This window comes from Phyllobates terribilis, unplaced genomic scaffold (genome assembly GCF_046119375.1).
Source record: "Phyllobates terribilis strain yellow unplaced genomic scaffold, ASM4611937v1 Scaffold_10__3_contigs__length_209671492, whole genome shotgun sequence".
NCBI classification, from domain to species: domain Eukaryota; kingdom Metazoa; phylum Chordata; class Amphibia; order Anura; family Dendrobatidae; genus Phyllobates; species Phyllobates terribilis.
This window is the reverse complement of record NW_027362770.1, coordinates 149,314,855-149,340,151: the sequence shown is the minus strand read 5'-3', so window position 1 is coordinate 149,340,151 and position 25,297 is coordinate 149,314,855. Positions and strand designations below refer to the sequence as shown.

General features: G+C 48.7%; 1 protein-coding gene and 1 long non-coding RNA gene across 2 annotated transcripts in view; one reads left to right on the top strand and one right to left on the bottom strand.

Annotated features, from left to right (window-relative positions):
* Window positions 1-510: 510 nt before the first annotated feature.
* Window positions 511-4,157, bottom strand: LOC141164171 (uncharacterized). Its single transcript, XR_012250859.1, has 3 exons — window positions 4,009-4,157; window positions 2,032-2,176; window positions 511-1,114 (listed from the first exon to the last, which is right to left on the bottom strand). It is a non-coding gene; the product is annotated as an uncharacterized lncRNA (long non-coding RNA).
* A 20,433-nt stretch (window positions 4,158-24,590) lies between these two features.
* Window positions 24,591-25,297, top strand: part of LOC141164548 (dihydrofolate reductase-like) — a 47,093-nt gene continuing 46,386 nt past the window's right edge. The window contains exon 1 of the mRNA XM_073649929.1: window positions 24,591-24,733. The gene's annotated coding sequence lies outside the window, so the exon portion shown is untranslated. The remainder of the gene's footprint in view (window positions 24,734-25,297) is intronic.

Here is a 25,297-nt window from a genome sequence, read left to right as displayed (position 1 = left end):
GAGCTCAGGAGTGGACAGCATAAGGTTCATACAAGGAATGACTCACTACTTGCACTCTTCACTAGAGGGAGCTCAGGAGTGGACAGCATAAGGTTCATACAAGGAATGACTCACTACTTCCACTCTCCACTAGAGGGAGCTCAGGAGTGGACAGCATAAGATTCATACAAGGAATGTAATTAACAGAGTACAGTTTGCGCCCTCTAGTGGATAAATACAGAATTTGGAACTATTAAGAAAAAAAAAACCCTGAAGATATACAGCGGGTACAGAAAGTATTCAGACCCTTTTAAATTTTTCACTCTTGTTTCATTGCAGCAATTTGGTAAATTCTAAAAAGTTCATTTTTTTCTCATTAAAGTACACTCTGCACCCCATCTTGACCGAAAAAAAACAGAAAAGTAGAAATTTTTGCAAATTTATTAAAAAAGAAACACTGAAAAATAACATGGTCATAAGTATTCAGACTCTTTGCTCAGACACTCATATTTAAGTCACATGCTGCCCATTTCCTTGTGATCCTCCTTGAGATAGTTCTACTCCATCATTGGAGTCCAGCTGTGTTTAATTAAACTGATAGGACTTGATTTGGAAATCACACACCTGTCTATATAAGACCTCACAGCTCACAGTGCATGTCAGACCAAATGAGAATCATGAGCTCAAAGGAACTGCCCAATACTTTCCGTACCCACTGTAGTAACTGATCCTTGGTACTGCTGCCAGTGTCTCCTGGCAGAGGACATCACATGAACACTGCAGTCAATTAGCGGCCAATGATTGACTGCAGCAGTCATATGCCATCTGAGCCAGAAGAAGGAGCTAGAAGGTTGTCTCTTCCAGTTCGGACACACGTGACTTCCCCTGCCACAAGAGGAAGCAAGGAGACCACTGAGGAACACGGGTAGCAATACCATGGTTTGAATGGGTCCAGAAGGTGAGGATATGTGATAAATTAAAGAAAAAAAAGTGAACTACTCCTTTAAGCCAAAGTTCCATTAACTTAGGTTTACAGATGTTGGCGATCTGAGGGAAGAAAGATGTTGAGAATCAATGTAACCATGGGGCTCTTTGCAATGCCACGCACAGTTCTTGAACAGGAGTGGTGCTGTTTCTGGGGATAAAATAAAAAATGAATAAAAAAATATATATATATATATATATATGTGTGTGTAACATATACAAATGTTATTTTTTTTAACATCCCCTTTAAGTGCATACTGGAGCAGGACGAAAGTAAATTTGAACATCATTCCAATTCCCAACTACACAACCAGTAATGACCAATACTCCAAATATGGATAAAAAGACCATCCGATAACAGCATAATAAATGACAATGCAGAGCTCCCAGCCTAGTAATCATTCCTAATAATGATCAGTAATACATTATATTGTTAAATCCCAACTCACCACCATACATCTAAATTAATTAATTTTTTTTCTGCAGTTGATATCAAAAGTTCCCAATATCTCCAAGAAGATGAGATATGGGGCGCTGTCTGTCAAAGTCATCAGTACAAAAACACAGTATCACAACCCTCATCAGTACAGAAATAGATGACCGGAACCACCAGCAGTACAGAAATTTATCATCAGAACTACCAGCAGTACAGAAATACATCCATATACTCTAACCCCTATCAGTACAGAAATACAGCATCAAAACCCTCATCAGTATAGGAATACATCTCAAAAACTACCATCAGTACAGGAATACATCATCAGGACCACCATCAGTACAGGATTACATCACCAGAATCACCATCAGTACATAAATACATCACTAGGGCCATCATCAGTATATTAATTCAGCACCAGAACCACCATCAGTGCATAGTACATTAATTGTAATGTTAGGTCAGACGCATATAAATTTGTAATACATGAACCTACAACTTCCAGTAAGTCCTTAACAATGGTAAGGAGATACTGGATGTTATTGCTATGAGTCATCATCAGACTACAGACCATACAGGAACCACAGTACTGATGAGAATTAACCAGTATCACATATAATTACATCCAGGACCTTATAGATGACGTTGTCTGATTGGAGTCATTCTCTTTCTTTTCTTGATCTTGTCCAGACGCCATGATGACTTTTCACAGCCATAGCTTGTGTCTGCAGACTTCCACCTTTTCTGGTCTTCTGCAGCATATTCCCACACGATACCCTTAAAAATAGCAATGTTATTATAATGCTCGTGAATACAAATATCTGCCACACAACATACCCCTCTATAAATAAGTGCTCTTTATTGTGTTCCCTGCAGAAAATGTGACCCACACAGTGTCCCTGTTATGAAACATGACCTCTACACTGCCCTCTCCTTTGCATACTGGGCCCCTTCTTCACACTATGTTCCCCTATACTGCCCAGTCTCTATACTGTGCTCTCTCATCACACTTCCCCTCCTTGGCATACTATCCCCTCCTTGCTGTTGCATCACACTGTTCCCCTATGCTGCCCCCTTTCCACACCACCCCCCACACTACCTAGTCTCTATTCTGTGCCCCCTCACATGTTTCTCATCCCATACTGTCTCGTCATGCTATTTTCCTCAATAGTCTCCTGACACATCCCCCCGCTCCCCATACTGTTTCCACACTCATCCCCTCATTGCTCCCCATACTGTGTCTGCACCCATCCCCCACTCCTCATACCGTGTCCACATACATTCCCCCCTCACTCCCCATGCTGTGTCCGCACCCAACCCACCCCCTTGCTCCCCATACTGCCCTCAATCCCCCCCCTTGCTCCCCATACTGAGTCCACATACATCCCCCCCCCCTCACTCTCAATACTATATCTGCACACATCCCCCCACTCCCTATACGGTGTCCATAAATGTCTTCCCCCAATTTGCTCCCCAAACTGTGGCCACATACACCCCCCCAACTCCCATTCTGTGTCTGCACCTATCCCCCCTTGCTCCCCATACTGTGCCTGCATACATTCCACCCACTCTCTCTCAATACTGTGTACTCAAATTTCTTCCCCCCTTCCCCCTAATTACAATAAATCTTAAGTGTCTTCAGCTCCATTGGAGCACATACCACATCAAATTTCTGCCGCCTATGCAGCACCGAGGAGTCATGTCAGCAGTATGATCACATGAACTGATCAGGCTGCCGACATCGGCCTGACCCGGAAGTGTCAGTGCTTCAATTGTACTCATGCACCTTCTCTGAGCTGGCTGTCAGCTTGACAGCTGGCTCAGAGAACGAGCAACTCCCACTACGGGGGAGTGTCAAAATGCAGCATCCGGGTAGACACCTCGGACTGCCGCATCAGGCAGACCGACGGCGCCCGCCTGCTCCCCTAGATATACCCCTAGTTTAAAGGGTTTTTTCCATAATTAGAAAAACGTTGGCTGCTTTCTTTCAGAAACAGTGCCATCTCTGACTATGAGTTGTGTCTGGTATTGCAACTCAGCCCCATGTCAACCAAGGCTTTGTACATAAGTGAACCCAATGGCCCTTTTGCCACTTAAGAAAACATCAATAATATAAATGTCACGTGGGAGTCCCTAAGTTTCGTGTTACACCACTACAGTCGGATATTGAGGTTAACAGCAGTTATTCCTGATAGTGCAGTTAGGCTGAAGTTCTTAACTAAGACCAGCAGAGTGCAGCACTTTACAACACATGTTACCAAACACATTGCGTAATACTGATTTCTGACAATGACCACTAGGGGGCAGCACTGGAGTGTAATTAATAAACAAGGACAGAAGAATAAGCACAGAGTGCACAATCAGCCATAGAGTACTATTCTGACACCAGCAAAGCTCCATAGCAGAATGTAATTCAAGGGCGCAGATAGAGTTAAAATCAGTACATGCTGCTGACCTCCCGAAATCTTGGCATAGTCCTTTGGATCCAGGATACTTTGGAGATGTAAACCTCAGTTTCAGAAAACTTTTCATGTCAAGTTTTGATCAGTCCATCATTAATCAGTGAAACAAAGGGGAACAAAGACTCTGATTTCTGTGTCCCCACTTACCTGTTCAACTCTTACCCTGCCTCTATGAGGACAGCTGGGCACAGCGCACGAACACTGGGGGGTAGGGTTGCCACCAGGAATTTAGGGGCCCCATAATGGCAAACTTTTCGGGCCCCCTTGAGACTCCGCCCAGGCTCCACCCCAGCTCTGCCTCCATCCCTCCAACCTTCCAGTCACACCTCCCACTCTTGGAAAAACTCTACTTTCTGCACCCCGTCTTCACCAATCACACACTAAGAGTTCCCATCGAACACCATCTATCGGCCGCATACCTATTCTAGAATACCCGATGCGTTCGAATCGGGCCACCATCTAGTCTATATATATAATCGTCTTATCCCGTCTGTCTGTCTTTCAGTCTGTCTGTCTGTCCTGGAAATCCCGCGTCGCTCATTGGTCCAGCAGCGGCCAATCAGCGCCGCGGGATTTCTGAAAAAAGATGGCGGCCGTTAGCGGCTCATCTGCGGGACGGAGCTCAGCGGCGATGGAGCCGGGAGATGAGCGCCGCGAGGCGCTCATCTCCCGGCCGGTAACAGCAGAAGGACCTCGACCGCCGGACTCATCTGCGGGACGGAGATGCAGCCGGGAGAAGACCGGCGCGAGGCGCTCATCTCCCGGCCGGTAGCAGCGGAAGGACCGCCGGCGTCGCTGACCTCCATGTGGAAGGGAGGACCGGGGAGCGGCGCTGCGGGTCGGGATACTTCTGCTGCGAGCGCCCGCTCATGTCCCGGTTTCTCGCAGCGGAAGTACCTGCACAGGCAGCGCTGCTCCCCGGTCCTCACCATGACGATTCGATGATTGGTCGCGGTCTTCGGACCCGACCAATCACTGATCTTACCGCAAAAGTTAAACACCGCTGTGCTGATTGGTCGCGGACGCTGTCCGCGACCAATCACCGATTTGGGCGCCACATTTAAATATCGGCCGCGACCAATCACCGATCTTGGCTCCACATTTAAACACCGCTGTGCTGATTGGTCGCCGACGCTGGGTGCGACCAATCACCGATTTTGGCGCCACATTTAAATAGCGTCCGCGACCAATCAGCACAGTGGTGTTTAAATGTGGAGCCAATATCGGTGATTGGTCGCGGCCGATATTTAAATTTGGCGCCCAAATCTGTGATTGGTCGCGGGCAGCGTCCGCGACCAATCAGCACAGTAGTGTTTAACTTTTGCGGCAAGATGAGTGATTGGTCGCGGGCCAAGACCGCGACCAATCACCGATTTGTGGGGCACATTTAAATAGCGGCCGCAACCAATTGGATGTCAGCGCCGCTCCCCGGTCCTCCCTTGACACCCTAGCCACTGATGTCCCCACAGTATTCGCATGGTGTTACAAAGGTCCAGACATTTGTGTTAAAAATCGCTGATTGGTCGCTAGCGCTGCCCGCGACCAATCACCGATTTGGCCGCCACATTTAAATATCGGCCGCGACCAATCACCGATCTTGGCGCCACATTTAAACACCGCTGTACTGATTGGTCGCGGACGCTATTTAAATGTGGCGCCAAAATTGGTGATTAGTCGCGCCCAGCATCGGCGACCAATCAGCGATTTTTAACACAAATGTCCGGATCTTTGTAACACCATGCGGATACTGTGGGGACATCAGCGGCTAGGGTGTGAAGGGAGGACCGGGGAGCGGCGCTGCGGGTCGGGATACTTCTGCTGCGAGCGCACGCTCATGTCCCGGGTTCTCGCAGCGGAAGTATCCGCACAGTCAGCGCCGCTGACATCCATGCGGCTAGGGTGTGAAGGGAGGACCGGGGAGCGGCGCTGACATCCAATTGGTCGCGGCCGCTATTTAAATGTGCCGCACAAATCGGTGATTGGTCGCAGTCTTGGCCCGTGACCAATCACTGATCTTGCCACAAAAGTTAAACACTACTGTGCTGATTGGTCGCGGACGCTGCCCGCGACCAATCACCGATTTGGGCGCCAAATTTAAATATCGGCCGCGACCAATCACCGATCTTGGCTCCACATTTAAACACCGCTGTACTGATTGGTCGTGGACGCTATTTAAATGTGGCGCCAAAATCGGTGATTGGTCGCGCCCAGCTTCGGCAACCAATCAGCACAGCGGTGTTTAAATGTGGAGCCAAGATCGGTGATTGGTCGCGGCCGATATTTAAATTTGGCGCCCAAATCGGTGATTGGTCGCGGGCAGCGCCAGCGACCAATCAGCGATTTTTAACACAAATGTCCGGACCTTTGTAACACCATGCGGATACTGTGGGGACATCAGCGGCTAGGGTTTCAAGGGAGGACCGGGGAGCGGCGCTGCGGGTCGGGATACTTCTGCTGCTAGCAGTCGCTCATCTCCCGGCTTCTCGCAGCGGAAGTAGCCGCACAGGCAGCGGCGCTCCCCGGTCCTCACTAATACGATTCCGCTCCCCGGTCCTCACCAATACGATTCGCTGATTGGTCGCGCTCTCCGCCCGCGACCAATCAGTGATCTTGGCGCTAAAGTTAAAGACCGCTCTGCTGATTGGTCGCGGCCGCTGCCCGCGACCAATCACCGATTTGGGCGCCACATTTAAATAGCGGCCGCAACCAATCACCGATCTTGCCGCCACATTTAAACACTGCTGTGCTGATTGGTCGCGGACGCCAGCCGCGACCAATCAGCGAGCTTGGCGCCAAATTTAAACAACGTTCTGCTGATTGGTCGCGGACGCCAGACGCGACCAATCAGCGAGATTGGCGCCAAATTTAAACAACGCTCTGCCAATCAGCGAGATTGGCAACAAATTTAAACAACGCTCTGCTGATTGGTCGCGGTCGCCGGCCGCGACCAATCAGCTGTATTGTCGCAAAATTTAAACACCGCTCTGCTGATTAGTCGCGGTCTCCGACCGCGACCAATCAGCAGTATTGGCGCCAAATTTAAACCTCGCTCTGCTGATTAGTCGCAACCATAGGCCGTGACCAATCAGTGATATTGGCGCCAAATTTAAACACCGCTTCGCTGATTGGTCGCGGTGGCCGGCAGCGACCTATCAGCGATATTGGTGCCATATTTAAACAACGCTCTGCTCATTGGTCGCAGTTACCGGTCACGAATAACCAGCATTATTGGCGACAAATTTAAACACCGCTCTGCTGATTGGTCGCGGCCGTGACCAATCACCATTATTGGCGCCAAATTTAAATACCGCTCTGCTGATTGGTCGCGACCGCCGGCCGCAACCAATCAGCATTATTACCGCCAAATTTAAACCCCGCTCTGCTGATGGGTCGCGCTCGCTGGCCGCGACCAATCAGCATTATTGGCGCCAAATTTAAAGCCCGCTCTGCTGATTAGTCGCGACCGCCGGCCATGACCAATCTGCGATATAGGCGCCAAATTTTAACACCGCTTTGCTGATTGGTCGCGGTTGCCGGCCTCGACCAATCAGCGATTTTGGCGCCAAATGTAAACACCGCTCTGCTGCTTGCGCCCGGTCGGCCGCATACATATTCTAGAATACCCGATGCATTAGAAACGGGCCACCATCTAGTATCATATATTCAGCCAGCAGCTTTTGTTTTGGCCAAAAGATTTTTCAAGCCGCCACAAGGACAGGGAGACTCTTTTGGCCAGGCCCTATTCTACTCTAACCTATTAAACATTTCTTGTAATACCCAATACTCTTTTTAGGTATATTTTTATTTATTTTTATTTAAGGGAATGTGTCTCATACATTTTTTAAAATGACCAATATCACATACAAGAAACAAATACCATCACACCATGGCCGGACAAGATATTACCGCCACATTAAGACCGAATAATACCACATACAAGGAACAAATACCACCACAGCATGACCACACCACATATTACCACCACATAGTGACCGAATAATACCACATACAAGGGACAAATACCACCACAGCATGACCAGAACACATATTACCACCACATACTGACCGAATGATACCACATACAAGGGACGAATACCACCACACCATGACCAGTCCACATATTACCACCACATAGTGACTGAATAATACCACATACAAGGGATAAATACCACACTGTGACCAGATCACATATTACCACCACATAGTGACCGAATAATACCACATACAAGGGACAAATACCACCACAGCATGACCAGAACACATATTACCATCACATAGTGACCAAATAATACCACATACAAGGGACAAATACTGCCACACTGTGACCAGATCACATATTACCACCACATAGTGACCAAATAATACCACATACAAGGGAAAAATACCACCACACCATGACCAGATCACATATTACCACCACATAGTGACCGAATAATACCACGTACAATGGACAAATACCACAACACAATGACCAGACCACATATTACCACCACATAGTGACTGAATACAACAATACTGATCATTAATAAAAAAAACACAATAATAATATTACCATAAGTGCCATTATACACAGGAGCTCTGTACATACTGTACAGTGTATAGTGTCAGTGTACAGATAACACACTGACTCACTGATGACGTTTCTAGTTGAAGTACTTCATCTTCGCTTTTCCTCTTCATCCAGCGGAGACCGCCAACACTTCTTCCTGCCAGGACTCATCTCTGCAGAAAATAACGCAGTTATCTAGAGCACTACTTACAGAGCACATTCACCAATTTTTCCCCAACTTCTACACTACACCAGATGAAGAAAAAAAGTGACATAGTGCCGCCCTGCACAGTAACAGGACCCCCCCCCCCACTGAAAATAGTATCCTCAAAATAAAATACATTACAGCAGTAATAATATCCATAATTAGGCCCCTACAATAATAATGTCCCACATCGTGGCCCCATGTCTCCATCCTGCCCCATTTGTCTCCATCCTGCCCCCATTTGTCTCCATCCTGCCCCAATGTCTCCATTCTGCCTCCGATGTCTCCATTCGTCCCCCATTGTCTCCATCCTGCTCTCATTGTCTCCATCCAGCCCCAATGTCTCCATTCTGCCCCCAATGTCTCCATTCGTCTCCCATTGTCTCCATCCTGCTCTCATTGTCTCCATCCTGCCCCCATGTCTCCATTCTGTTCCCAATGTCTCTCCATCGTGCCTCCATGTATCTCCATTTGTGCCCCATGTTTCCATTCTGCCCCCAATGTGTCTCCATTCTGCCCCTAAGTTTCCATCCTTCCCCCATTTGTCTCCATCCTGTCCTCATATCTCAATTTGTCTCCATTCTGACCCCAATGTTTCCATTCTGCCCCCAATGTCTCCATTCTGCCCCATGTCTTCATCCTGCCCCCAATGTCTCCATTCTGCCCCCATGTCTTCATCCTGCCCCAATGTCTCCATTCTGCCCCAATGTCTTCATTCTGCCCCCATGTCTTCATTCTGCCCCCAATGTCTTCATTCTGCCCCCAATGTCTCCATTCTGCCCCCACGTCTTCATCCTGCCCCCAATGTCTCCATTCTGCCCCATGTCTTCTTTCTGCCCTCGTTTGTCTCCATCCTGCCCCCATGTCTCCATTTGTCTCCATTCTGTTTCCATTGTCTACATCCTGCCCCATTTGTCTCCATCCTGCCCCCATGTCTCCATTTGTCTCCATTCTGCCCCATTGTCTCCAACCTGCCCCCATTTGTCTCCATTCTGTCCCCATGTCTCCATTTGTGTCCATTCTGCCCCCATGTCTCCATTCTACCCCATTGTCTCTATTGTGCCCACAATGTATCCATTCTGCCCCCATGTCTCCATCCTGCCCCCAATGTCTCCATCCTGCCTCCATGTCTCAATTTGTCTCCATTCTGCCACCAATGTCTCCATTCTGCCCCCAATGTCTCTCCATCCTGCCCCATGTCTTTCCATTCTGCCCCCAATGTCTCCATCCTGCCCCCAATGTCTCTCCATTCTGCCTCCCATGTTTCATTCCTGCCCCCATGTCTCAATTTGTCTCCATTTAGCCCTCATGTTTCCATCCTGCCCCATGTCTCTCCATTCTGCCTCCCATGTTTCCATCCTGCCCCCATATCTCAATTTGTCTCCATTCTGCCCTCATGTTTCCATCCTGCCCCGATGTCTCTCCATCCTGCCCCCATAGTGCGGCTTTACAAAAAAAAAGTTAAGAAAAAGTTCCTCCTTACTGTGTAGCGCTCCAGCCCGGCTCTTCCATCACCCAAAGCACTGCTGCCGGCGCATGACAGTGATGTCATACGCCAGCGACTTGCGCTGACGTCAGCTGCCGGCCTGTGATTGGCTGGTGGCTGTTAACTATTGCCATGCGGGAAGCTTCCCACGCACGTTCACAGTAACTGAACCAGCCGATCCTGCCGATGGGGCCCAGTGAGCAGAAGAACGGGAGCCTGACCGGGCCCCCTCTGCTCACCGGGCCCCATAAACCAGTAAGGACAGTAATGCCCTGCTGGCAGCCCTGCTGGCAGGTCTCTCGCATAAAGTGCTACTGCCTGTAAACAAACAAATCAAGCAATGCCACCTCTCTGGTATTGCAGAAGCTCAGTTGGTAATTAAGAGACAACCTGTCACCAGATCAAAAGTGTTAAGTCTTTCCTTTTATTTTATTCCAGGTGCTTCCCTGAGTATTTTACTTTTTTCCTTTTTAAATAAATCTGCCATACGGTTCCAGAGATATGGACCTTTTTATGTAGTGCTAATTTTTCTTTTCTGTTCTGTGGAGGCGTGTCTTTAGGCTGCTCTGCATAATTCCCCTGTGAGCCCCGTCCCCTTATAAAGACCTACCCCCCAAAAAATTTGTTCTAAATAAAAAGGTCCATATCTCAGGAACCTTATGGTGGATTTTGAAAATTAAAAAAGCAAAATACTCAGGGGAACAGCGGGAATAAAATATGAGCAAAAATTGGGCACTTTTGATCTGGCGACAGGTCCCCTTTAAAGGTATATGCACATCTAAATCATCCTATAGATCAGACCTGGGCAAAGTGCGGCCCGCGGGCCACATGCGGCCCTCTGGCTGTTCCAGTCCGGCCCGTGGACCAAGACTGCCAAGGGGCTGATAACAGTGGCCCACGGGCCGCACTATGCCCTTCCCAGCTCACACACATGCCGTCACTGCCCGCCGTCACTGCCCGCCGTCACTGCCCGCCCACACGCCGTCACCGCTGTCTCAATCCGCGGTCTCAATCCGCTGTGAATGCATTGGTGGAGGAGGGGCCGCTACCTCGCTCTTCCATCAATCAGCATTAGAAACAGCTGACGCGATGGCGTCAGCCTGTGCACTGCAGAGAGTCAGTGCTTCTCAGACAGGAGCGCCAGGGGAACAGGGAGTGAGGTAAGTATATGCTGGACATAGGGGGGGCTTTAATGATGGACACAGGGGGGGCACTCTCATGCTGGACGAAGGGGGGGCTTTAATGCTGGACACAGGGGGGGGTACTCTCAGGCTGAACACAGGGGGGCTCTCATGCTGGACACAGGAAGGCTCTCATGCTGGACACAGGGGGGGGCTCTCATGCTGGACACAGAGGGGCTCTCATGCTGGACACAGGGGGGGCTGTCATGCTGGACACTGGGGAGGGCTGTCATGCTGGACACTGGGGAGGGCTGTCAGGCTGGACACTGGGGAGGGCTGTCAGGCTGGACACTGGGGAGGGCTGTCATGCTGGAGACACTGGGGGGCTCTCATGCTGGACAATAAGGAGGGCTGTCATGCTGGACACAGGGGTGCTCTCATACTGGAAACTGGGGGGCTTTAATGCTGGGCACTGGGAGGCTTTAATGCTGGACACTAGGGAGGGCTGTCATACTGGAAACTAGGGAGGGCTGTCATGCTGGACACTGGGGAGGGCTGTCATGCTGGACACTGGGGAGGGCTGTCATGCTGGACACTGGGGAGGCTCTTGGGCTCTCATACTGGACATGAGGGGGCTGTGTGAGGCTCATGCTGGACATGAGGGGGCTGTGTGGGGCTCATGCTGGACACGGGAGGGATGTGTGGGGCTCATGCTGGCCACGGGGGGGCTGTGTGGGGCTCATGCTGGACACAGTGGGGCTGTGTGGGGATCATGCTGGACACGGGTTGGCTGTGTGGGGCTCATGCTGAACACGGGCGGGGCTGTGTGGGGCTCATGCTGGCCTTGTGGGGCTGTGTGGGACTCATAATGGACATGGGGGGCTGTGTAGGGCTCATGCTGTATATTGAGAGGCTGTGTGGGGGCTCAAGCTGTATATAGGGGGATGTCAGCACACTTAATTCTGCTCAATATTAAGTTACACAATTCATATTTATGTAATCATTAATAATAATAATTAGAATTAATATGTTAATATTAATATTGAGCAGAATTAATTTCAGCCTATTGGTTCGGCCTCCACAACAGTCACAGTCTCTCATGTGGCCCCTCGGGAAAATTAATTGCCCACCCCTGCTATAGATAGATGTCTAATAGATGTGCACACCTTATCTGGGAGATCCCACCTATGTTGAGTTTGGGGGTCCTTGGAGTGCAGTTCTGCAAATTGAGCTGTCTGTCGGCCACATAGAGAGCTGGCCTTAAGTACGTGTGATTTTCTCTGTTCTGTTGTATGGGAGGTATGGATCCAGATACAGCATGAACTGAATAATTGCTTCCCTTCATTGTATCAGTAGACACTATGCCCAATCTAAAATGGCTATAAAAGCGACAGGGCCTAATGAACAAAGAAAAGTGCTTTGTTTCTACAGCTCCTATTCTGATCTATGTATCTCCATGGTAACAAGTCACAAACCTGTGTATATCCTGCAGGGTGCCAGGTGCCAGCGCCACCCCCAACCCCCACATTGTACTTTCAACTGTTTTGCCATCCTGGATGCTGATACAGTTGAAAACAATGATGGGAGAGGGGCCCATTGTACTGTATGGAGGACTATGTGAGGCCCATTATACTGTATGGAGGACTACGTGAGGCCCATTATACTGTATGGAGGACTATGTGGGGTCCATTATTCCGTATGAAGGACTATGTGGGGCCCATTATACTGTATGGAGGACTATGTGGGGACCATTATACTGTATGGAGGACTATGTTGGGCCCAGTATACTGTATGGAGGACTATGTGAGGCCCATTATACTGTATGGAGGACTATGTGAGGCCCATTATACTGTATGGAGGACTATGTGGGGCCCATTATACTGAATGGAGGACTATGTGGGGACCATTATACTGTATGGAGGACTATGTGGGGCCCATTATACTGTATAGAGGACTATGTGTGGGTCCCAATATTCAGTATGGAGGACTATGTGGGCCCATTATACTGTATGGAGAACTATGTGAGGCCCATTATACTGTATGGAGGACTATGTGGGGCCCATTATACTGTATGGAGGACTATGTGGGGCCCATTATTCTGTATGGAGGACCATGTGGGGCCATTATTCTGTATGGAGGACTATGTGGAGCCCATTATTCTGTATGGAGGACTATGTGAGGCCCATTATACTGTATGGAGGACTATGTGGGGCCCATTATACTGTATAGAGGACTATGTGGGGCCCATTATACTGTATGGAGGACTATGTGGGGCCATTATACTGTATGAAGGACTATGTGGGGCCCATTATACTGTATGGAGGACTATGTGAGGCCCATTATACTGTATGGAGGACTATGTGGGGCCCATTATACTGTATGGAGGACTATGTGTGGGTCCCATTATTCTGTATGGAGGACTATGTGGGCCCATTATACTGTATGGAGGACTATGTGAGGCCCATTATACTGTATGGAGGACTATGTGGGGCCCATTATACTGTATGGAGGACTATGTGGGGCCCATTATTCTGTATGGCGGACCATGTGGGGCCATTATTCTGTATGGAAGACTATGTGGAGCCCATTATTCTGTATGGAGGACTATGTGGAGCCCATTATACTGTATGGAGGACTATATGGGGCCTATTATTCTTTATCGAGGACTATATGAGGCCCATTATACTGTATGGAGCACTATATGGTGCCCATTATTCTGTATGGAGGACTATGTGGGGCCCATTATTCTGTATGGAGGACTATGTGGGGCCATTATACTATATGGAGGACTATGTGGGGCCTATTATACTGTATGGAGGACTATGTGGGGCCCATTATACTGTATGGAGGACAATGTGGGGCCCATTATTCTGTATGGAGGACTATGTGGGGCCATTATTCTGTATGGAGGACTATGTGGGGCCATTATTCTGTATGGAGGACTATGTAGGGCCCATTATTCTGTATGGAGGACTATGTGGGGACCATTATTCTGAATGGAGGACTATGTGGGGCCATTATTCTGTATGGAGGACTATGTGGGACCCATTATTCTCTATGGAGGACTATGTGGGGCCATTATTCTGTATAGACGACTATGTGGAGCCCATTATTCTGTATGGAGGACTATGTGGGGCCATTATTCTGTATGGAGGACTATGTGGAGCCCATAATTCTGTACGGAGGACTATGTGGAGCCCATTATACTGTATGGAGCACTATATGGTGCCCATTATTCTGTATGGAGGACTATGGGACCATTATTTTGTATAGAGGACTATGTGGAGCCATTATTCTGTATGGAGGACTATGTGAGACCATTATTCTGTATAGAGAACTATGTGGGGCCATTATACTGCATGGAGGACTATGTGGTGCCCATAATACTGTATGGAGGACTATATGGGGCCTATTATTCTTTATGGAGGACTATGTGGAGCCCATTATACTGTATGGAGCACTATATGGTGCTCATTATTCTGTATGGAGGACTATGTGGGACCCATTATACTGTATGGAGGACTATGTGGGACTATTATTCTGTATAGAGGACTATGTGGTGCCCATTATTCTGTATGGAGGACTATATGGTGCCCATTATTCTGTATGGAGGACTATGTAGGGCCCATTATACTGTATGGAACACTATGTGGGGCCATTATTCTGTATGGAGGACTATGTAGTGCCCATTATACTGTATGGAAGACTATGTGGGGCCATTATACTGTATGGAGGACTATATGGGGCCCATTATACTGTATGGAGGACTATGTGGGGCCATTATTGTGTATGGAGGACTATGTGGTGCCCATAATACTGTATGGAGGACTATGTGGGGCCATTATTCTGTATGGAGGACTATGTAGGGCCCATTATACTGTATGGAGGACTATGTGGTGCCCATTTATACTGTATGGAGGACCATGTAGGGCCTATAATACTGTATGGAGGACTATATAGGAGGAAAATGACTTTGCAAGGACTGCAAGTTGTGAGATATGCTGTTCTGTGACCCCGCTGAATATTAAGGTGTGGGGGGGGGGGCCCAAATGAAACTTCTGCTATGGGGCCCCATGATTTCTATGTACGTCCCTGTAACTGAGCAAGAAAGAACGATGGGTAGAAGTGAATATGGCTGCAGGATCAGACTGTACGGGTCTTGCTTGTAGTCTGTTTCCATGGAAGGGCAGCAGGGACAGCAAAACGGATACCTGTATTATAAATGAGAACGCAAGGGTCTGATGAAGTTAGGGGGTCCCATTCATAGCTATGATGGCACACTTCAGGGACACAAAATGGTGGCCTACTTAAAAAAAAAATTGCATTCAACACAGTAAAACCCCTGTCCATCAGGAAACAGGAGCTGGATTATGTTTTATAGTCGCTTTGATGGTTATCTACCAGGGAATTAATTTTCCCCACATTCGCTACAGAGCGGTCAGCCATCCTGTCACACAGGCCACAAGATGGGGGATGAATTTCATACCTCATACCCATGAATCTCTCACAGACCCAGAACACTCAGCCTATTGTCTTATCCTAAAAAGAGGTTAAAAAATGAAAATATTGATGGATATGAGATTTATTTAAAAGGATTGCTGCTTAAACAACATATATTACCTGCCCAAAGACTAGGGGATAAATGTATGGTTGCTGGGGTCTCCGATGATCCCCCAAAAATGGGGGATCCAAAGTCTCCTGAGTGAGCATGTGTGACCACTGCTCTGTCTGTAGTCGCACATGCTCAATAACGCTCTATTCACACTGAAGACTTTGGGTTCCCGGGATCGGTGAGGGTCTCAGCAGCTGGACCCCCGCAGCAATCCTACATTCATCACCTCTCTTATGGATAGATAATTAAGAATGTTTGTAGGACAATCCCTTTAACAACTCTTAACTACTCGTTAAATAGATTTATAGCTACCAGGGAGCATCTAGACACTGTGCTGTAGACACCATGTGTCGTTCTATGGTGCCTCCTTATAGCACAGTTTAGATATATTCGCCCATGCCTGCTGTGAGCATCCAGTGAGCACGGACGAGTGCAGGGGTCCTTAAGGCCATAAGGTCCATTCTGCCTAGATATTAATTTACAGCATTTGCGGTAAATGTAAGTCTATACTGCTGCAATCAGGGTAGTTTAACCACTTAGGTATCGCTTTCATTTGGCCTTTAAGAGGTTAAAAATGGGGAACGTCATCTGGCCTTTAAGAGGTTAAAAATGGGGAACGTCATCCCTTCAAATCACCTTCGACTCCCCATCGCAACATGCCTATGGCACTGTCATGACATCTGGGAGTTTTACTCACTGGCGTATCTAGAGTCTAATAGGCCGCGGTGCAAAATGTGGAACTGGGCCCCCACCTGCTTGTTCATCCGATGTATGGGTCCTTGTAGTGTTCCAGATCCTGTGAAGACATACCTGTTAGGCGTCTCCTTTATCAATATCCCCATCCTGTAATAATGTCCCCCAACCTGGCCCCTTCCCGTAATAATGTCCTCTATCCTGGCCCCTTCCTGTAATAATGTCCTCTATCCTGGCGCATTCCAGTAATAGTGTCCCCCCAATCCTGGTATAATTTCTCCATCCTGGGCCCCTTCCTGGTATAATGTCCTCCATCCTGAGCCCCTTCCTGATTTAATGGCCCCATCCTAAGCCCCGTCCAGTAATATATGTACAAAATCCTGGTATAATGTCTCCATCCTTGGCCCTTTCTTGTAATATATGTTCCCATCTTGATATAATAGCCCCTTCCAGTAATATATGTCCTCCATCCTGTCTCATCCTGGGCTTCTTCCAGTAATAATGTCCTTGTTTTGTGGCTCTTCTCGAACAAATATAAACAAAAAAATAAACCATTTTACTCACCTTCCCCAGGTCCCACGACCGCGCGGTGTCTTCTCCCGAAGCTGGCAGCTGACTTCAGCGTGCAAGTGATGGGCAGCGAATGACGTCAATGCCATGTGCCACCAGTGACTTGCACACCGACGTCAGCTTCCAGCCTCAGCATGTATTGCAATGCAGGAACCTAACGGGTCCCTGCACCGGAGTACATTTCAACTGAATGTGCCTCCTCAGACATCGGCGCCCCCCCTCCTGCATGGCCTGGTCGTGGTCGCACACTTTGTGATCATCACTCCTCTCGTCTTGCGTAAGGACCCCTTGTGTGCTTGTTTGTACAACTGTGAAGCCCAGTTCTTTCTTCGACTAAAGCAATGTAACGCTAACTGTTAGTGCACCTGGAAATGAGACTAGAGGGATTTGGCTACCGTACATTACGTCACCACTCACTTTAATCCCAGGAGTAGGACCGGTGTGACATTTTCTCGTGAAGGCCTTGACGCCCCCCCTCTAGGCCTGTGGGGTACTCACCACCGTGTCGGTCGGTTCCTTGGGATAGTCATGGGGGCATGACCCGGTCCAGGGCCCTGGGCGGTCAATAAAAAGGACAGTTTATTTAGGGGAAAAGTTTTGTGACGCCATCAGTGGTATGCAGCTATAGGTGGCCGCCCCTGTTGAAAGAGACTGCTGGGGCCGTTGGTGACGCAGCTGGGATGGATTTGCTCCCCACTGGTAGAGCGGGGCCCCAGGGCTAGCAGTACAGTTTATGTAGGGGATTGTGAATGTTGGGGTGCAGGACTGAGGGTGCAGATAATGACCAGATGACACAGGAATGGTGGTTTCCTCTACCTTTACTTGATGTTTAATGGTGCAGACCAGTGCACTGGTAACAGAAGGCAATGGAGATCCGGGCAGTCTAGAAGCAATTTGGGATCCACCTCGCCAGGTGGGGCTGTAGGCCTTCCTTTTGCGCTGTCCTCTTTGGCCCTGCTGCCTAAAGCTATGCTGCGGCCCTCTTTCCTGAGTGATCGTTAAATCCTCGCCCGTATGGCAGGCAGCTCGAGACTTTTACAGGTGTCGCTCCTTCATGGCGGCTCAGGGCTCTAGTATGCTGCTGAGCCACCGGGTGTTTGGTGGGGCCAGGAGATCTGCAGTCTCCTGCCCTCCGGATTTAGCTGCCGGGACTTCAGTACCCGAGCAACCACTGACTCCAGTGTCCGGTTTCTGGCGCTTTTCTCTGGGGCGAGCTTGGTCACAGCTCTGCTGCCCAGGTTCTCCCTCATCTTCCACTCGCTCTCCTCCGTCACCAACTGACTCTCCTCCGTCCCCAACTGACTCTCCTCTGTCTCCAACTGACTCCCCTAACCCCCGCCTCCGGGCCCCAATTTAAAGGGGAAGCTCCCCTGAAACTGGGTTAGAGCTCCCCCTTCTGGTCTGGAGCCAGGAAAAGTGTTGGATGCTGGTGTTACCTGATAAGAGGACCCCTCCTTGCTTCCAGGCATGGCATCACCCCCTGTGAGGGAGGAAATGCCAAAGTGGCAACCGGACTCCTGGGGTGCCACATTCCCCCCTAGTTAAATTCAGTACTCCCGGACTGAGGACACCTTTAGAGTTAAACAATTAACAACAATAACGATTTATATTATCAAAAATTTACTAAGTCTCAAAAAGGCAAAAATTACAGAACAAAAAAAAACAAACAAAAATTGGGAGCAGTCATTGTGGCGCTTATTCTTTACGCCGCTATCCAGGAATTGTCTTTTTCCGGGTACCTGAAGGTTGGTTGGTGGGAACCACCTTAACCCACTTCGTGTATCGTCCCTTGGCATGGCTTCAGGGCACTCTGTTGGTGGGCCTGGTTTTTGGCCATGCCTGCGGTTTATTTTCAAGGCCAACAATTAACTTTACTCAATATTGTCCTGACCACATCTAGTCCTGTGGTCCATTTGTCCATAAATATAATAACTATATGCCCTCACAATTGCTTAAAAGTTCTTACAGGAAGTCTCTGTACACTCTCATGCTTAATGGTTGTAATTATATACTATACACTATTATCTTATTACACCTTAGTCCCTATAACGGGCAGGGAGCTGACCTCTGGTTCTACGGGTTGACCTACGCAGTACAGTTATTGGTAATGACCTACCTGGGTCTCTATTGTCTACCGCTGGTGTGGTGGGTGCGCTATTCACTTACGCTACTTGTGGACTTACATAGTACTGGTATACCAGATTGTCTTCTGCGAACTCCTATACTCACCATGGGACTGACAGATTCACCGCTAGCAGGGGGTAGATTCACTCGTTCCACTGCGGTTGTGGCATTTGTTGCTGGGGCTGTCTGGTCTCTCAGCTGTTCTAGAGTCTCTGCGGCTTCTGGTAAGGCTACTTGGGGAAAGGTCAGAACAGGTACCACGATTGCTTGGTTCACATGCGTCCAAGACCGGGGAAATTCTCCAAGGATGGTTTGGACCGTCTCTTCCACCTTTTCTGTGTGCTGGAGGCTGTTTTGGTCTTCCTCTTGGTGTCTCAATTGATCAGGGCATATCTTTAGGTGGTCTCTTGAGACTGCCGCTGAAGTCTCTCCTCCATCTTTACTGATGAGGCATACCTTGGTGTTGTCGAAATTTGAAGGCAAGATGGTGTATGGCTCAACCTCCCACTGATCGTCTAATTTGTGAACTTGTCTCTTCCTTTTGAGTACCTGTTCTCCAGGTGACAAGGGAACTGCAGGTGCGTGCTGATTATAAGTTCTTTCCTGCCTCTGTCTCGCCTGGGACAAACTTCTCTCTACACATTCTTGCACATTGCGGTATTGTTGCTGCCACTCCGTTTCCCAGTCTGCATCTGGTGATGTTGTCTCAAGTGTTAAAACTCCCATGTCTAAGTCAATGGGTAACTTGCCAGGTCTTGCTCTCATCAGGTAGGCAGGTGTACAGTTGGTGGAGTTCACCTGGATCTGGTTATATAGGTCTACCAAATCCGGTAACTTCTCAGGCCACAGGCTATGCTCTTCAAGGGGTTGCATCTTCAACAGGTCTATTACTACCTGGTTCATTTTCTCGCATAACCCGTTGGTCTGGGGATGAAACAGCGTCGTCCTTATTTTCTTGCAGCCGTACAAGTTACAGAATTCCTGAAACACTTCTGCTTCAAAGGCTGTGCATTGGTCGGCAAGCACTCGTTCAGGGTAACCATGTGGGCGACAAAAGTGTTGTTGAAACGCTTTTGCTGTCGTCTTAGCCGTCTGATCCTTCACTGGCACTACTACCGGGAACCGAGAGTAGTGGTCTACTATGGTGAGAGCGCAGACATAGCCTGACCGGCTTGGGGCTAGCTTCACTTGGTCCAAGGCTACCAGTTCAAGTGGTTGTTTGGTGACTATGGGCTGCAGGGGAGCCCTCTGGCTCCCCAGCAGCCGTCTCAGGTTGCATGGACCACATTCTTGACACCATCTATCGATTGCTTTCCTCATGCCAACCCAATAGAATCGCTCACATAGTCAGACTTCCAACTTCTTCCACCCGAAGTGTCCTGCTTCATTGTGGTACGCCTCTAAGACCATTGGCACATCCCACTTCGGGACTACCACCTGCCAGACCAGTTCGTGTGTCCGGGAGTTGATGCTTCTCCCACACAGCTTTCCCTCGTAGATGAACAGCTTGCCCTTCTCCTTCCACAACTGTTGGGTCTCCTGTGGAGCATCTGGACAAGGGTGCGAGTCAGCTTGTGTTAGCAACTCCTTTACTAGGTGGACGGCCGGGTCGCTATCCTGCTCCTCTGCCCATCCATGGTGGGGATATGGGTGAAACGTGGCCTCTCTGTTGGCGGAGCGCTTGTCCCTCGCACAGTGGGAGCACTGGGTCACCCCGTGACGATGAAAAACCGGTATCTCTATCTCCTCCAGCTCTTCTCCCCCATCTGGCAAGTCGGGCATCCTGGACAGCGCATCAGCATTAGCGTTTTTATGCCCCGCCCGATACTTGATGGTAAACTCGTAGTTGGACAGCCGGGCCATCCATCGCTGCTCCAGTGCACCTAGCTTCGCTGTTTCAAGGTGAGTCAGGGTGGGTCAGCGGATTATTGTCTGTGAAAATGCTAAACTTCACTGAAGCCAGGTAGTGTTTGAAGTGCTCCGTTACAGCCCAGACTATCACTAGAAACTCCAACTTAAAGGAACTATAGTTGTCGGGGTTCCTTTCCGTGGGACGGAGCTTCTTGCTGGCGTAGGCAATCACTCTCTCTCTGCCTTGCTGTACCTGGGACAGCACTGCTCCCAATCCCACGTTGCTGGCATCCTTATAGAGTATAAAGAGTTGGCCATAGTCAGGGTAGGCCAGGACTTTGTCTCCCGTAAGAGCCACCTTCAACCGAGTGAAGGATTCTTCTTCTTTTTTACCCCACTCGAATGGAGGATTCGGGTTCTTGGCCTTCTTGGACTGGCCCACTAAGAGGTCCTGCATGGGTGCCGCTATCTTGGTGAAACCCTTGATGAATCTTCTGTAGTAGCCTACCAGCCTGAGGAACTGCTGCACTTCCTTGGTAGTGGAGGGTCTTGGCCAGTCCTTGATCACGGTGACTTTTTCAGGGTCTGGTGCTACACCTTCGGCGCTTACCACATGGCCTAGGTACTGCACCTTGGGCTTCAACAGGTGGCACTTGGACGGCTTTACTTTCAGGCCAAAACCGGATAAGGTCAGGAGTGAAATTAAAACCTCAATAAGGGCAGTATTATGTTTCCGTACAACTAGAAACCCATCTATCCAAAATTCCCATCTATTACTCAGAGCAGGATTGACTGCACAGATCATGTGTCTATCTGGAAGACCTGGTACAGGTGCATCTCACTGTGCGGCGCACGGAAGCCCTACACTGGGAGATGGGGGACTCGGAGACGGGTCCTGTGTGATAGATGGGGTGCAGCCGTGGCCCGGACCCACTCCGTGCCCAGGGTCGTCGCACTAAAAAGGATGGTATGGGCTTGTCCGGGTTGAGTGGCTGATCTCGACTACGCCACCTGTGGCACCTGGTGAAGGCCACCAGCGCTGGTGAAGTCCGCTGAGGCATGGTGATATTGCAGCCGTCGTTGTTACTACTCCCCACAGGCGGAGCAGGGCCTCAGGGCAGAGGGACAGGATGGAGGGGCTAGTAGTCTAGGAGGTCTGGTGCCGCGTAATGTGGTGTAATGCAGAATAAAGAGTCCGGAGGCCATAGGGGTTAACTTCCAGGGTTTGTTTACTCATGATGGAGATGGCAGTAGGAAGGCGTCTCCCTGCTCCTCGCGGAGTTCTGCGGTCACCAGAGACGGGGGGGTCTGACAACCTCCGAGTAAGTCCAGTGTTCGATCAGGACCCCGCACCAGAGTGTTCCTAAACTCCAGACCGGGTCCTTTCCTGTCTGTGTGTAGATAGGCCGGGACTCCCTCTGGACTTCTCTCAGAAAAAGGTTACGGGTGGCAGCTCCGCTCCTTCCGATACCCGGTGGGATCCTCAGGGCCTACCGGACTTCATTGACCAGGACGTGGAGTAGCAAGGTCAGGTGTCGGGGGCCGGTACCCCTCTTGCAGCCGGACTCCCTCTGAATATATCAGGTAGGCGAGGACAGGTGGCGTATACCGCTCTGTCTGCATCCTCCCTGGGATCCATTTGCGGTGGAGCTACACTCCTAAGCTCTGGGCCTTCTTGGTCATGGTCCTTGACCGGGCTGAGACATTCATTATCTGCAACCTGCCCCTCGACCCAAGGCCAGGGTATGAGGGCCGTGCTTCCATCCTCTGCAGGTCCACACAGGATCCACGCTCAGGGAGGGAGGTCACGATAAAGAACAGTCAAAAAACCTTGAGCCCAAGATGGCTGTGTATTAAATATGAAATTTAAAGTGTCACTAAAATGTGAATCCTCCACCCTCACCCACTAATTGGTTCCCCTATCTCTTGGTTCCCCTCTCTCCCAACTCCAGTAGGGGCAGCAGCTGGTGCATAATAGCCCCCTCTGGTGGGAGAAGAGTGGTGTTGCATGTGGAGGTTGGGTCCTGACCATCACACTGTTCTTACCTCAGAGGAGGAACACTACACTCCATTAAAGAAGTGCAGCATCCCTGTGGCGGTCGAACCCTCAGGGGTGCCACATCACTAAATTAGAATATCATCAAAAAGTTAATTTATTTCAGTTCTTCAATACAAAAAGTGAAACTGATATATTATATAGAATAATTGCAGACAGAGTGATCTATTTCAAGTGTTTATTTCTGTTAATGTTGATGATTATGGCTTACAGCCAATGAAAACCCAAAATTCATTATCTCAGAAAATTAAAATAATTAACAATAAACACCTGCAAAGGCTTCCTAAGAGTTTAAAAAGGTCCCTTAGTCTGTTTCAGTAGGCTCCACAGTCATGGGGAAGACTGCTGACTTGACAGATGTCCAGAAGGCAGTAATTGACACACTCCACAAGGTCCCAGAGCCTGGAGGAAGAGTGGAGAGGCCACAATCCAAGCTGCTGGAGGTCTAGTGTGAAGTTTCCACAATCAGTGATGGTTTGGGGAGCCATGTCATCTGCTGGTGTAGGTCCACTGTGTTTTATCAAGACCAAAGTCAGCGCAGCCGTCTACCAGGACATTTTACAGCACTTCATGCTTCCCTCTGCCGACAAGCTTTTTGGAGATGGAAATGTCATTCCCCAGCAGGACTTGGCCCCTGTCCACACTGACAAAAGTACCAGTACCTGGTTTATAAACAACAGTATCACTGTGCTTGATTGGCAGCAAACTCTCCTGACCTTAACCCCATAGAGAATCTATTATAGAGAATCTATGGGGTATTGTCAGGAGGAAGATGAGAGACCCCAGACTCCACAATGCAGACGAGCTGAAGGCGACTATCAAAGCCACCTGGGCTTCCATAACACCTCAGCAGGGCCACAGGCTGATCGCCTCCATGCCACACCGCATTGATGCAGTAATTGATGCAAAAGGAGCCCCGACCAAGCATTGAGGGCATTTACTGATCATACATTTCAGTAGACCATAACAATTCGGATTTTAAAAACATTTTTCAAGCTGTTGTTATAAATTATTCTAATTTACTGAGATAATGACTTTTGTGTTTTCATTGGCTGTAAGCCATAATCATCAACATTAACAGAAATAAACACTTGGAATAGATCACTCTGTCTGTAATGACTCTATATATGAGTTTCACTTTTTGTATTGAAGAATTGAAATAAATTAACTTTTTGATGATATTCTAATTTAGTGAGATGCATCTGTATGCCCATGCATTAAACAGTCCATTTGTCTTGAATGGACACAATTTAATGCCTCATTTTTCCTGTGGTGGCGCTGCAGAGAAATAACACAGTTGCTGCCAACTTTCCTTACAGATCACAGCTGATCGCTGGGAGTACCATCAGATATTTTCTAAACAGGAACATATTGCACTGAAATCAGCGTCTAGTGTGGGAGTTCAGCGCTTGTGTACTTCCACATACGTCCTGTTAATCATTATCTTTCCCTTTTATGACATGTGGTATTGCGTAATTTTGGCTGAATGAAAGTCTCTGCATGTATTATGACAGCACTGTAGTTCTGCCATGGGAGTCATAGAGAAAAGTCCAGTCTCACTGCTCATGTTCACTACGGGGGAGTAAAGCTCAGCTATAACCAGAGGTGAGTCAGATGATTGCCCCGGTTGGGGGCTCATCGGGATACAAGAAGTTCTAGAATGACCTGCCAAGAGAAGTTGTAAGACTTGTCCGTAGAGATGAGCGCACTCAAACTTAAAAGTTCGGGTTTTGTACCGGACAGTTAGTCTCTCGTGCTAAACGCCAAACAAGGACTTCTCCGGGAAGCCCCTGGCATTGTTCGAGGTTCTAGAGGAATTCCGTTGCAGAAAATTTTCTAGCACAAAAGTTTGGGTCCTCATTGTTTTCAATGGGGTTCGGGATCAGTTAAAGTTCTGGTACGAGAACCAAACTTTGGAATAAAGTTCGGGTAGGTTACCAGAACCCGAATTTCCGCGGGTCTGCTCATCCCTTGTTGTCTGACAATGTTGGGATATGGATCCTTTTTAGATCCTTGGATCCATGCCATAACTTAAAATTGGGAGACTTCTCTTATTTTGTGCCCCCTTATGCACATTTTTATCCAAAGGCCTCTTATATTGGACAAGCAACTAGTGACAAATCTGTTTTGTGAATGATCCATGCTGTTTCTATTGAGGAAAGAGATAAG